This window comes from Gorilla gorilla, chromosome 12 (genome assembly GCF_029281585.2).
Source record: "Gorilla gorilla gorilla isolate KB3781 chromosome 12, NHGRI_mGorGor1-v2.1_pri, whole genome shotgun sequence".
Classification (NCBI taxonomy): Eukaryota; Metazoa; Chordata; class Mammalia; order Primates; family Hominidae; genus Gorilla; species Gorilla gorilla.
Genome location: NC_073236.2, coordinates 75,961,547 through 75,974,531, shown reverse-complemented (window position 1 = coordinate 75,974,531; position 12,985 = coordinate 75,961,547). Strand labels below are relative to the sequence as shown.

The window sequence follows — 12,985 nt, the reverse complement described above, 5'->3', positions numbered from 1 at the left end:
AAAAAACTTTTACCCTAGAATAATATACCTGGTGAAAATATCCTTCAAATATGAAGAATAAATAAAGACTTTCCCAGAACAACAAAAGCTGAGGGATTTCATCAACACAAGGCCTGTCCTACAAGAAATGCTAAACTTCAATTAGAAAGAAAACAATGTCAATGAGTAATAAAAAATCATCTGAAGATACAAAACTAACTGGTAATTAAGTACACAGAAAAACGCAGACTATTATAACACTGTAACTGTGGTGTGTAAACTACTCTTAAGTAGAAAGACTAAACAATGAACCAATCAAAAATAACTACAACAACTTTTCAAGACATAGTACGATAAAATATAAATAGAAACAACAAAATGTTAAAAAGCAGGGGGAAGAAGTTAAGGCATAGTCTTCACTAGTTTTCTTTTTGCTTGTTTGTTGGTTTGCTTATACAAACAGTGTTGTTATCAGCTTAAAATAATGAATTATAAGATAGTATTTTCAGGCCTCATGGTAACCTCAAGCCAAAACACATATAATGGATACACAAAAAATAAAAAACAAGAAACTAAATCATATCATGAGAGAAAAACACCTTTACTAATAGGAAGACAGGAAGGAAAGAAAAAAAGTAAAAGAAAACCACAAAACAACCAGAAAATAAATAAAAAATGGCAGTAGTAAGTCTTTACTTATTAATAATAACACTGAACGTAAATAGACTAAATTCTCCAATCAAAAGACAGAGAGTGGCTGAATGGATTAAAAATCAAGACCCAGTGATCTGTTGCCTCTAAGAAACACACTTCACCTAAAATGACACACATAGGCTGAAAATAAAGGAATGGAACAATATATTCCATGCCAATTAAAACAAACAGATCCGGAGTAGCTATACTTATATCAAACAAAATAGATTTCAAGAATTACTTATTTTGAATTTTGGTACGTTATCAGTGTTCCTACATCTAAGATTTATTCATGATCTGAAATACTTAAAAGTGAGCAAATGTGTGTTTCTTACCTTTGCTTAATTACCATACCTACTAAGAATGTTTCACACTTTAGAGTCTGCCAATACAACTAATAGTTTTCTGTTCCTGGAATTTTCCCTGTTACGTATGTCAACTACATTTCTGAAAAGCTATGTTGTTCAAAGTGAACAGTAAAGTCCAAGAAATCTAGCCTATGAAGAAATTAGGAAGGATCACCAATATCTTGTTAGTTGTTGAATTCAGGGGGAAAAACTGAATATAAAGGAGAGTGAACCATAGAAGATAATTGGTATTCTAGAAACAGACTTAGATTTGGAAGTGACCTCAACTATTATCAACTTATAAATGACATAACTGAAGCTTACTGAGATTCAGTGATTTGCCCAAGATCTCAGAGTTAGTGGCAGTTTTTGGAATACACCAAAGTAGCCTTGACTTCAGTCCTTCCTTAACACTAGCCTTGATGGAGACAACCACTCAATAGTAGCCTCAATGGTTTGTACCAACATCAGAGTCTTTTCTCAAGGGATATAATTCTAGGGTGATGTAGGCAAGACATCTGCAAACATTTCTGTAAAGGCTTAGATAGTAAATATTTTAGGTCTCATGGGCCACAAAAAGTCTTTGTCTCATATTCTTCTTTTTTAAATTCGTAACCCTTCACAAATATAAAAACCATTTTTAGCTTGAGTTCCTGTTAAGAAATAGGCTGAAGGCCAGATTTATCCCCTAGGCTAGTAGTTTTTCAATACCTGTTATATGTCAGAGAGTGTTGGTCAGTAAAGTTTTCATTAGCCCAGCAAAATGAAAAAAATAAGGGCAATGTAATGAACTCAATTCGTTCAGTATAAAGGACTATCCTCTGTTCTGAAATCATGCCCTTCCTCCATTGTGGGGGATGGAGAAGCATTAAAATGTTCTCTTTTGTATGCAATTGTGATGACATAGACAGTAAGATTTTGCTTGTTCTGTTTTTTATGTTCTTCCTTGGTTAAAAAAAAAGTATTGGTCTATATACCTAATTGAAAATTACATATATATTATTATTCCCTGAAATCTCAACATCTAAGAGTCTTTGTGAATATTCACTGATCCCAAATAAGGCATCTTAGGCTTTTAGAATGTATCCAAATAGGATTCACAACTGAATGGCAACATATAACTTAATTCTAAAAAAAACCCCAGTGGAATTCTGGCAATTATTTCAGAACCACTGAGAAACTTTTGAGTTCCTTTTATTGTGTGATAGAATGTTACTTTGTATAGTGAGTAACGGAGCTCAGTACAGCTGCATTTCTGGTTCTTGCACAGTGGAAGCAGCCTTTCTTCAGACCTGTCTCTCCTATTATGGTGTCACATAAGAAAAGTGATTGTAAATTATTTAAAAACAGAGACCATATTTTTTCCATGTTTCTATATTCCCACAGCATCAAGCATAGTAAGGAGAGTTGTATTTTTTTCTAATTAAATAAATAAATGAACAAAATAAAACAATCAAAAGTTCAGAAGTATGTTGGAAAGATTACTGCCCATAGCAGATATGAATCTGGGGAATATAACTCCAGGGTTAAATATGTGGGTCCCCTAGGCAGAGTACTAATTTGGCATTTTTTAAAGCGATATCTAAAAAATAAATGCTCAACATTTATTTATAGGTAATACTAAGTGCTTCATGGGAAAGAGTGCACCTATTACCACATAGCAAATTACCCTAAAATTCAGCAATTTAAAATAGCAAACAGGCCAGGCATCATGGCTCACGCCTGTAATCCAAGCACTTTGGGAGGGCTGAGGTGGGAGGACTGCTTGAGCCCAGGAGTTCAAGGCCAGCCTGGGCAAAAGAGAGAAACCCCATCTCTGCAAAAAACTTAAAAATTAGCCAGGCATGGTGGTGTGTGCCTGTAGTCCCAGCTACTCCGGAGGCTGAGGTGGGAGGATCACTTGAGTCCGGCAGGTCAAGGATGCAGAGAGCTGGGATTACACCATTATACTCAGCCTGGACTATAGAGTATGCCCATGTTTTGAAATAAATAAATACATAAAAATAAAACAACAAACATTTATTCTTTAGCAATTTCTGTGGGTCAAGAATTGATGAGCATCTTAACTGGGTGGTTGGTTCCAGCTCATGATCTCTCATAACTTTGCAGTCAATCTGTCAGCTGGGGCAGGAATCATATGAAGGTTTGCCTCAGGTTAAAAAATACATTTCCAAGATGGCTCAAAGAAATCAGTTCCTCACCCATGTGAGCCCCTCCATAGTGCTCCTTTAGTATCTCATGATGTGTCTGGAGTGGGTTCCTGCCAGTGGGTTCGTGGTCTCGCTGACTTCAAGAATGAAACCGTGGACCTTCATTGTGAGTGTTACAGCTCTTAAAGGTGGTAGGGAGGCAAAGAGTCAGGAGCAGCAAGATTTATTATGAAGAACAAAAGAACAAACCTCCCACTGCATGGAAGGCGGACCCAGCGGGTTCCTGCTGTTGGCTGGGGTGGCCAGCTTTTATTCCCTTATTTGTCCCCACCCATGTTCCATTTCTGTCCTATCAGAATGCCCTTTTTTCACTCCTCCCTGCGATTGGCTACTTTTAGAATCCTGCTGATTGGTGCATTTTACAGAACACTGATTGGTGCGTTTTACAGAGTGCTGATTGGTGCATTTTACAAACCTCTGGTAAGACAGGAAAGTTCCTGATTGATGCGTTTTACAATTCTCTTGCAAGACAGGAAAGTTCCCCAAGTTCCCACTCTACCCAGGAAGTCCAGCTAGCTTCACCTCTCAATGACATGGTAGCTAGCTTCCCACAAAGCAAGCGATCCAAGAGAAGGAGCAAGGAGGAAGTCACATTGTCTTTTAGGACTTAGTCTTAGAAGTCACACATTGTCACTTATGCCATATTCTATCTGTAAGTAGCAAGTCATGCAGTCCATGAAGTCAAGCAAGGGAAAGCAAGTCCATAAAGTCAAGAAGAAGGTTAGTAAGCACCACCTCTTCAAGAAAGGTTATCAAAGAATTTGTGGACACATTTTAACCACAACAAATAGCAAAGAACATGCACATTGCATCTCCTCTATTTTTTCTGAATGATTTAGCTTTAACCTCAAACTTGCATATTCTAACATCATCATTCAAAGTAGGCTGGGTATGGTGGCTCACGCCTGTAGTCCCAGCACTTTGGAAGGCCAACGTGGGCAGATCACTTGCATCCAGGAGTTCGAGACCAGCCTGGGCAACATTATGATACCCTCTCTCTTAAAAAATAAATAAATAAAGATTTATTATTCTCAGCATGCCCTATGGGAAGGAGGTCCCACTCACCAGCCTCAAGTAGTTTACCAAAATATTTCTTTTAACCCATAGATACCAAATACCATTTACACTATTTTCTCCATATAACAATATTTCCAGTGATATTTCAGTCTCATGATAAGGTTTACAGATGCCACAAGGTATAGTACTGTCCTAAAGAACTACCTTGCTGGATTTTTTCTAGCTGTGACTGAAAGTAAAAAAATTGTGAAGAATTTTGGACTGAATTTCTTAAAGGAACATTTCCTACAGATGATGATTTTTTTAATTGCATAGAATTCACAACATCTCACCTAAGAATTTTGCTGCATTGTACCTAGTCCGGCAAATGAATTAGGAAATTGTCTATATTATTGTTAGTCTATATAGTACAGCTTTAAAAAAAAAGACACATAGAGATGTATTATGTTTCTTCCAGCTAAAAGAGAAACAGCAAGAGTTCTGAAGAATTCTAATTCTTAGATTTCTTTAGGACATTTTAAACCAATTATTGGAAGTAGGCTTGGGACATTACTCTACACATATAGCTTGGGGCATTACTCAAACTCTACCCATCTAAAACACTGCACCTGTTCAAGGAGTGAACCCTTTTTACATTGTAATAACACAAAAAGTTCAAGGTTTTCATTTTGTAGTGAGCTCCTTTACAGCATTTCTAGAGACCCTGACATTTCACAGGCCCAAACGAGCTATATATGGAGTAACACAGACACCTCAAATGGGTGATCAGAGGAACACATGCCTGCCCACCAGCATTTGTTTTCAATCTATAGGTATTTATCATGAATAATAATTAAGCTGTTATGAAACTGACTCATGAGATTTCAGACATTTTCACTTTGACATTCATACTCTGGCAGAGATACCAACCCTAAAGACAGACAATGCTGTTAAGTATGACCTGTGTATTTTAAACATACAAGGAAAAATCGATTTTAATACTGAAAAAAAATTTGGTTATTGGATTTATTTCTTGCAATAAATATATGGAATACCCACTAAAACTGGTATGGTATTTCTTTTTGGCAGAATTTGTATAATGTAAACCAGAAAATTACCATCTTATCATATTATATTGTTAAATAATATGGAACTAGCATATTCCAAATGTAGAAAATTTTGGCTCTCTACCTAAGTAACTTTGAGTAATGAGTTACATAATTGGCCAGCATTTACCATCTGCTGTAACCCTTACCTCTTTATTTTTCTGGCTTTTTGGGGTACTTTTTAATGGCTGTTAATATAGGAATTATATAAAAATATAGAAAGCTATTAAACATTACATTTATTTATTGTTTCATTATTTTTACAAAACAGACACACAAAAAATATGTTATTTCCTATTAACTTACCTATTTATTATTACTAAGGAGGCTACAACTAGGGCTGGCTCTCCTCAGTTTCACTCACCATGTATGAAACTCAGTGTTCTACTACATGTAAGGCATTTTCAGATATGTTTTGGGAATTTAAGTTACGGAACATGAATACACATAATTTCAGTGTTTAGTTTTAGATATGTACTTAACATTACTGACAATTAAATGCCATGCTTTTATATTTAGTTTCACATTGTTCTTTCAATTATCTATTTCCATATTTCTTCTATTACCAGAAAACTACATGTGATAGACTGAGAAAAATTGGCATTGAATTGAAATAGTTGCCTCTAGGGGGGAATTTTCATTTAAAACCAGGTTTATCCTAGATGATACTTCACTTGGTAATGGGCTTGTGACTATGAAATTTTATCAGGCTGAATTATTCCCTTCGTATCTAGAGCAGGGGTGGCACCACACTTTACCCAGTACATTAAGGAGAAGTGTTTTTCTCAGTTCCTATCCTAGGCTTTTTGAAGCATAGAAATATCCTGAAGAACAAACCAGATACTCCTTTTTTTTTTTTTTTTTTTTTTTTTTTTGAGGCAGAGTCTCGCTCTGTCGCCCAGGCTGGAGTGCAGTGGCGCCATCTCGGCTTCACTGCAAGCTGCGCCTCCCGGGTTCACGCCATTCTCCTGCCTCAGCCTCCCGAGTAGCTGGGACTACAGGCACCTGCCACCACACCCGGCTAATTTTTTTTTGTATTTTTTAGTAGAGACTGAGTTTCACCGTGTTACCCAGGATGGTCTGGATCTCCTGACCTCGTGATCCGCCAGCCTCGGCCTCCCAAAGTGCTGGGATTACAGGTGTGAGCCACCTCGCCTGACCCAAGCCAGACACTTATCCTAACTCTATGTGTCCTTCTCCTTGCTGCAAGGTGGCCAGATCCCACCTTTGCAAGATAATGCTGGTGAACGACTAGAATAACTTAGAAGGACTCAAGATCTCTCTTCCTACAACTCCCTCTCCCTCAGGCCTATCTCCTGATGGTCTAGATTTGTCATATAAAGAGTCCATGTTGGGCCAGGCACGGTGGCTCACGCCTCTAATACCAGCACTTTGGGAGGCCGAGGCGAGCAGATCACAAGGTTAAGAGTTTGAGACCAGCCTGGCCAACATGGTGAAACCCCGTCTCTACTAAAAATATAAAAATTAGCCTGGCTTGGTGGCGGGCGCCTGTAATTCCAGCTACTCGGGAGGCTGAAGCAGGAGAATCGCTTGAAACCCGAAGGCAGAGGTTGCAGTGAGCCGAGATGGCGCCCCTGTACTCCAGCCTGGGTGAAAGAGTGAAACTCCATTTCAAAAAAAGAAAAGAAAAGAAAAGAAAGAGTCCATGCCAGGGTGTCTCTGGCTGAAGATAGGAACAAAACAAAAGCTACCCATTTCATGTCAAATTTTTGAAGTTTTATTCTCCCTTATAGAAAGAAAAGCGTCAGGGATGATTTACAATTTAAATCAAGAAGTAGATGTACTTTTGATAAGCATATTGCTTTCTACTGGGTTTTGAACCCATATGCTCAGTGAGTGTACCCACCCACTTAATCTCATTTAAGATCATGGAATTTCAGAACTGGAAGGAATCTAGGAAATTAGAGGTCAAAATGTCACTTTTATTATTGATAAAACTGTTTGTGGAATGAGGGTTAGGGCTGAGAGCTAATTGAGCTAGCTAATATTTCCTAACATACTCTGCCCTATCCCACTCATACTCTGTCCCCAAATCAGACCCCAGAACAGAAATTGAAACTGACTCAGTTTGGTTCAGAACTGAACATTTATGTGCCTATATGATTTTTTTGATAGATTCACTCCACCCAATTATGATCTGCAGATTAATGGCTGTCAGCCACCAACCAGGTGGAATAAGAGGTCAAAGTGCTACTACTCTGGGGAAGTCCCTCCACATGAAAACAGAAGAGTAGGGATAAGCACACCATCTCCCAACATTAGGAGGGGCAATGCCATAGGAATTCTGATGAATAAAATCCTCCATTTCATTTCAAAATAATTTGAGAGCAGTATAACAGGAATGTACCACAAATTATTAATACAGAACTTAGTATGATTTTGATGTTTGTCCCCTCCAAATCTCATGTTAAAATGTAATCCCTGGCTGGGTGCAGTGGCTCACACCTGTAATCCCAGCATTTTGAAAGGCTGAGGCAAGCAAATTGCTTGAGTCCAGGCGTTTGAGACCAGCCGGGGCAACATGGCAAAACCCCATCTCTACAAAAATTACAAAAATTAGCCAGGAGTGGTGGTGAGCACCTGTAGTCCCAGGGCAGCCTGAGGTGAGAGAATCACTTGCACCCAGGAGGCGTAGTTTGCAGTGATTCAGGATTGCGCCACTGCACTCCAGCCTGGGTGACAGAGTGAGAGCCTGTCTCAAAAAAAGAGAAAAAGAAAAGGAAAAGAAATGTAATCTATCGGGGAACCTGCCCTGATATTCACATAGGTTCTTTTCTATTTTTCCTAAGCGTCGGCCAGCTTGAGAAATAAAGGGACAGAGTACAAAAGAGAGAAATTTTAAAGCCAGGCATCCGGGGGGGACATCACATGTCAGTAGGTTCCGTGATGCTCCACAAGCCACAAAAACCAGCAAGTTTTTATTAGGGAGTTTCAGAAGGGGAGGGAGTGTGCGAATAGGTGTGGGTCACAGACATCAAGTACTTTACAAGGTAATAGAATATCACAAGGCAAGTGGAGGCAGGGCAAGATCACAAGACCACAGGACTAAGGCAAAATTAAAATTGCTAATGAAGTTTTGGGCACCATTGTCATTGATAACATCTTATCAGGAGACAGGGTTTTGAGATCAACCGGTCTGACCAAAATTTATTAGGCGGTAATTTCCTCTTCCTGATAAGCCTGGGAGCGCTATGGGAGACGAGTCTATCTGACCTCTGCAGTCTCGACCATAAGAGATGACCACGCCCCGGGGGGGGGGGGGGTCAGTTCAGAGACCCACCCCTAGGTGCACATTCTGTTTCTCAGGGATGTTCCATGCTGAGAAAAAGAGTTCGGCGATATTTCTCCCATTTGCTTTTGAAAGAAGAGAAATATGGCTCTGTTCCGCCTGGCTCACTGGCGGTCAGAGTTTAAGGTTATCTCTCTTATTCCTTGAACAATTGTTGTTATCCTATTCTTTTTTCAAGGTGCCCACATTTCATATTGCTCAAACACACATGCTGTACAATTTGTGCAGTTAATGCAATTATTACAGGGTCCTGAGGCAATATACATCCTCCTCAGCTGACAGGATTAAGAGATTAAAGTAAAGACAGGCATAGGAAATCACAAGGGTATTGATTGGGGAAGTGATAAGTGTCCATGAAATCTGTACAATTTATGTTTAGAGACTGCAGTAAAGACAGGCATAAGAAATTACAAAAGTATTAATTTGGGGAACTAATAAATGTCCATGAAATCTTAACAATCTATGTTCTTCTGCCATGGCTTCAGCTGGTCCCTCCATCTGGGGTCCCTGACTTCCCACAACAGTAATCCCCATTATTGGAGGAGGGGGTCTAGAGGAAGGTGTTGGACCATAAGAGGGGATCCCTCATGAATGGCTTAGCACCATTCTTGAGATAATGAGTGAGTTCCAGCTCTGAATTCACAAGAGATCTGGTTGTTTAAAAGAGTGTGACACCTCCCCATCTCTCTCTATTGCTCCCACTCTTGCCATGTGATGTGCCTGCTCCCTGTTTGTCTTACACCATGATTGGAAGCTTCTGGCCCTCACCAGAAGCAGATACTGGCACCACACTTCTTGTACATCCTGCAGAACCATGAGCCAATCACACGTCTTTTCTTCATAAATTACCCAGCCTCAGGTATTTCTTTATGGCAATGCAAGTGGAATAACATAAAACTCTATTCTTAATAAATAAATATAAAAGACTTTTACTAATCTCTCACAAACATATTAGCAAAAAAGTTAATAAATTTAAAATCACTATAAGTATGTTTTCTTCTTTCAAAATCTTATCACAATTTGTCTCACTTCTCAAATTGTGAATAATTTTAGCAATAAACTTATTTTGAAGGAAGGAATACTAAATATAAGACTGTTCTGTATGAAAGAACTTGAAGATTAAAACTGAGTTTTGCTTGCAATTTAATTCTAATTTATAGTATTTTTAAAACCAAAAATTAAATTTGAGGAAGTGTCATTATACTAGGTTGATGAAGTTTACAAATATCGTATGGAAGCCATCTGTCAGAAAACAATCAAACCAACAAAGGCAATAACAGATTCATATGATAGATATTCAATGTACTTACTGAATTATTACAAAGAGTGACTACATAAAATCTGGAGAAACTGAGCTCTTATCTCTGAACATTAAGACCTTTAATTCACTCAGGGCTCATCATTTCAAGAAAATAACTGAGGCCACAAGCCTGTAAGTTTATATGTTATGGTGTGTAATAGAAATGCTATTTAGGACAGGAATTTACTGAAATTAAACTGGCAGGAGACTGAAAAATTATTTAAGTTGCTCAAATTATAAAACATAGAGAACATTTTATCTGAGTTTCCTTAAAATTAATTCCTTCATGATAAATATTTTTTCCTTAAATGAAATTTTTCACTGTATACCTTATTTAGACTGTAGTCAGAATCCACACTACTCTACAACATTTGGCTAATCTATTTAGTGTAGACAAAAAGTAATTCAAAAAATAAGCAATATACAAAGAGCACCTAAAGACCTGGTGAACTGCAAACAGAAGTTGGTTTTATACTTCACTGGGCATCCTAATTAGAGGTTCTATATTGCTTTTTTCTGCCCACTTCTATTTTCCTCTGGATGATCTCGTCCACTCCATGACTTCAAATACCATCTTTTATGTTGACTACTTTCAAATATATACTCCAGCTATCACCTCTGTCCTGCTGTGTTGACCTGTATTTATCTTTGTGATAGGACAACCTCTTCAAGTTTTCTAAAAAGATACAGGCATATAAAAAGTTATAAAAGTGTTATAGATACTAGTATCAGTTCATACAAGGTTCTGTGAGTTTACAAAATAAGAAGACAGGAAAAGCTTCCTAGAGGAAATAATACTTCAGTAGATGTCTAGAGGAAGGAGTGACAGAAAGGGAGACAGATGACAGGCATTGGAGGGAAAAAGAACAGTGGGAGTCAAGTTTCTGAACCAGGAAGCAAGCTATAAAAGAATACCCTAAAATCTGGGCCTTATAGTACAAGGTGGGAGTAACCAGAAACCAGGCAAGTACCAAATCAGGGAAGGTCTCACATATTATACTTGGGAATTCAAATTTATTCCATATTTTTTATACCTATTATGTAGCAATAGGGAAGCAAGCATTAAAGGGCTTTTTAAGCAAAGGAGAAACAGGATCAAATTTGGATATAATGTAGGGAAAAACTTTTCTATTTTAATCCCTATTGCTTTCTAAACAATATGGACTAAATTTGTTGTGCTGAGCCCTGAAACAATTTGACTGTACATGTTTGTGAGTGGAAGCCTAGAAAAGCTGGACTAATGTGCTTTCCAGAGGGAGAAGGAATTTCCTAGGACAATTGTAGGAAAATAGGAGAGAAGTGAGAAAAACCAGCAAAATTGCCAAAGGCAGAGGACCCCTATATCTTCTATAAAATACTAACTCATAAACACTTTGAGTGGTTGTTTTTTTGGTTTGTTTGTTGGCAGAAACCAGGCTTCACTTCAAGATCAGTCCCAGAGATAGTATTCATGAAGCGGAACCCAAGGACAGAGAAGACTGTGAAAATGTTGTGACAAACACAGTATAAGGTGGCTCCCCATGATCTTTGCCTCTTGGTGTTCACATCTCTGGTATTCATACCTCTCTAAGTGTGGGCAGGACCTTCAACTTGTTTATAACTAATAAAATATGGCAAAGGTGATGGGATGTCACTCCCATAATTACATCGCTCGGTCTTGCTCACAGACTCACTCTAGAGACTTTCCTCACTGGTCTGATGAAGTAAGCAGCTACATTGGAAAAGGCCACGTGTAAGTAGCCTCTAGGAACTACAGGTGGTCTCTAGGTGCTAAGGGCATCCTCCAGCCAATAGCCAGAAAGAAGCTGGGGCTCTCAGCCTTACCAACACAAGGAAATGAAGTTTGCCAACAACCTGAGTGAACTTGGAAGCAGATTATTTCCCAGTCAAGTTGCCAAATGAGAACAGAGCCCTGTCCACACTTTTTTTTTTTTTTTTCAAATTTTATTAGAGTCAGGGATTACATGTGCAGGTATGTTACCTAGGTATATTGCTTGATGCTGAGGTTTGGGGTATGAAAGACCTTGTCACCCGGGTACTGAGCATAGTACCCAATAGGCAGTTTTCCATTCCTTGTACCCCACTCTCCCTCCCCGTTTTGGAGTCCCCAGTGTCTACTGTTTTCATCTTTGTGTTCATGTGTACCCACTGTTTAGCTCCCACTTACAAGTAAGAACATACAGTATTTGGTTTTCTTTTTGTTTTTGAGACAGGGTCACACTCTGTCACCCTGGCTGGAGTAGAGTGGCATAATCAAGGCTCACTGCAGCCTCAACCTCCCTGGGCTCAGGTGATCCTCCCACCTCAGTCTCCTGAGTAGCTGGAACTACAGGCGTATACCACCATGCCCAGCTAAGTGTATTTTTTTTTGTAGAGACGGGGTTTTGTCATGTTGCGCAAGCTGGTCTCGAACTCCTGGGCTCAAATGATCCTCCTGCCTCGGCATCCCAAAGTGTTGGGATTACAGGCATGAGCCACCATGCCTGGCTGGTATTTGTTTGTCTGTTCCTGTGTTAATTTGCTTAGGATAATGGCCTCCAGCTCCAACCATGTTGCTGCAAGGGACATGATTTTGTTCTTTTTTTATGGCATCGTTCTATCGTGTATATATACCACATTTTCTTTATCCAGCCAGCCATTGCTGGGCACCTAGATTGATTCCGTGTCTTTGCTATTATGAATAGTGCTGTGATGAACACGTAAGGCTGTGTCTTTTTGATAGAATGATTTGTTTTCCTTTGAATATATACCCACTAACGGCATTGCTGGGTCATATGGTGGTTCTGTTTTAAGTTATTTGAGAAATCTCCAGACTGCTTTCCACAGTAGCTGAACTAATTTACATTCCCACCAACAGTGTATAAGCATTCCCTTTTCTCCACAGCCTCACCAACATCTGTTGGTTTTTTTCAATTTTTTAATAATAGCCATTCTGCCTGTCCACACTTTGCAGCCTCGTGAGACCTTAAGCAGAAGACCCAGCTAAACTGTGCCTGTGACTCCTGACCCACAGAAACTGTGGAATAATAAATGGGTGTTGTTTT

General features: G+C 38.8%; 1 protein-coding gene and 1 pseudogene across 3 annotated transcripts in view; both read right to left on the bottom strand.

Annotated features, from left to right (window-relative positions):
• LOC109025731 (proline-rich protein 36-like) overlaps nt 1-12,985 on the bottom strand; it is a 195,243-nt gene that overhangs the window by 153,078 nt on the left and 29,180 nt on the right. The window lies entirely within an intron of this gene.
• The window catches only part of LOC129531475 (heterogeneous nuclear ribonucleoprotein A1-like), an 81,848-nt pseudogene that overhangs the window by 46,618 nt on the left and 22,245 nt on the right, over nt 1-12,985 (bottom strand).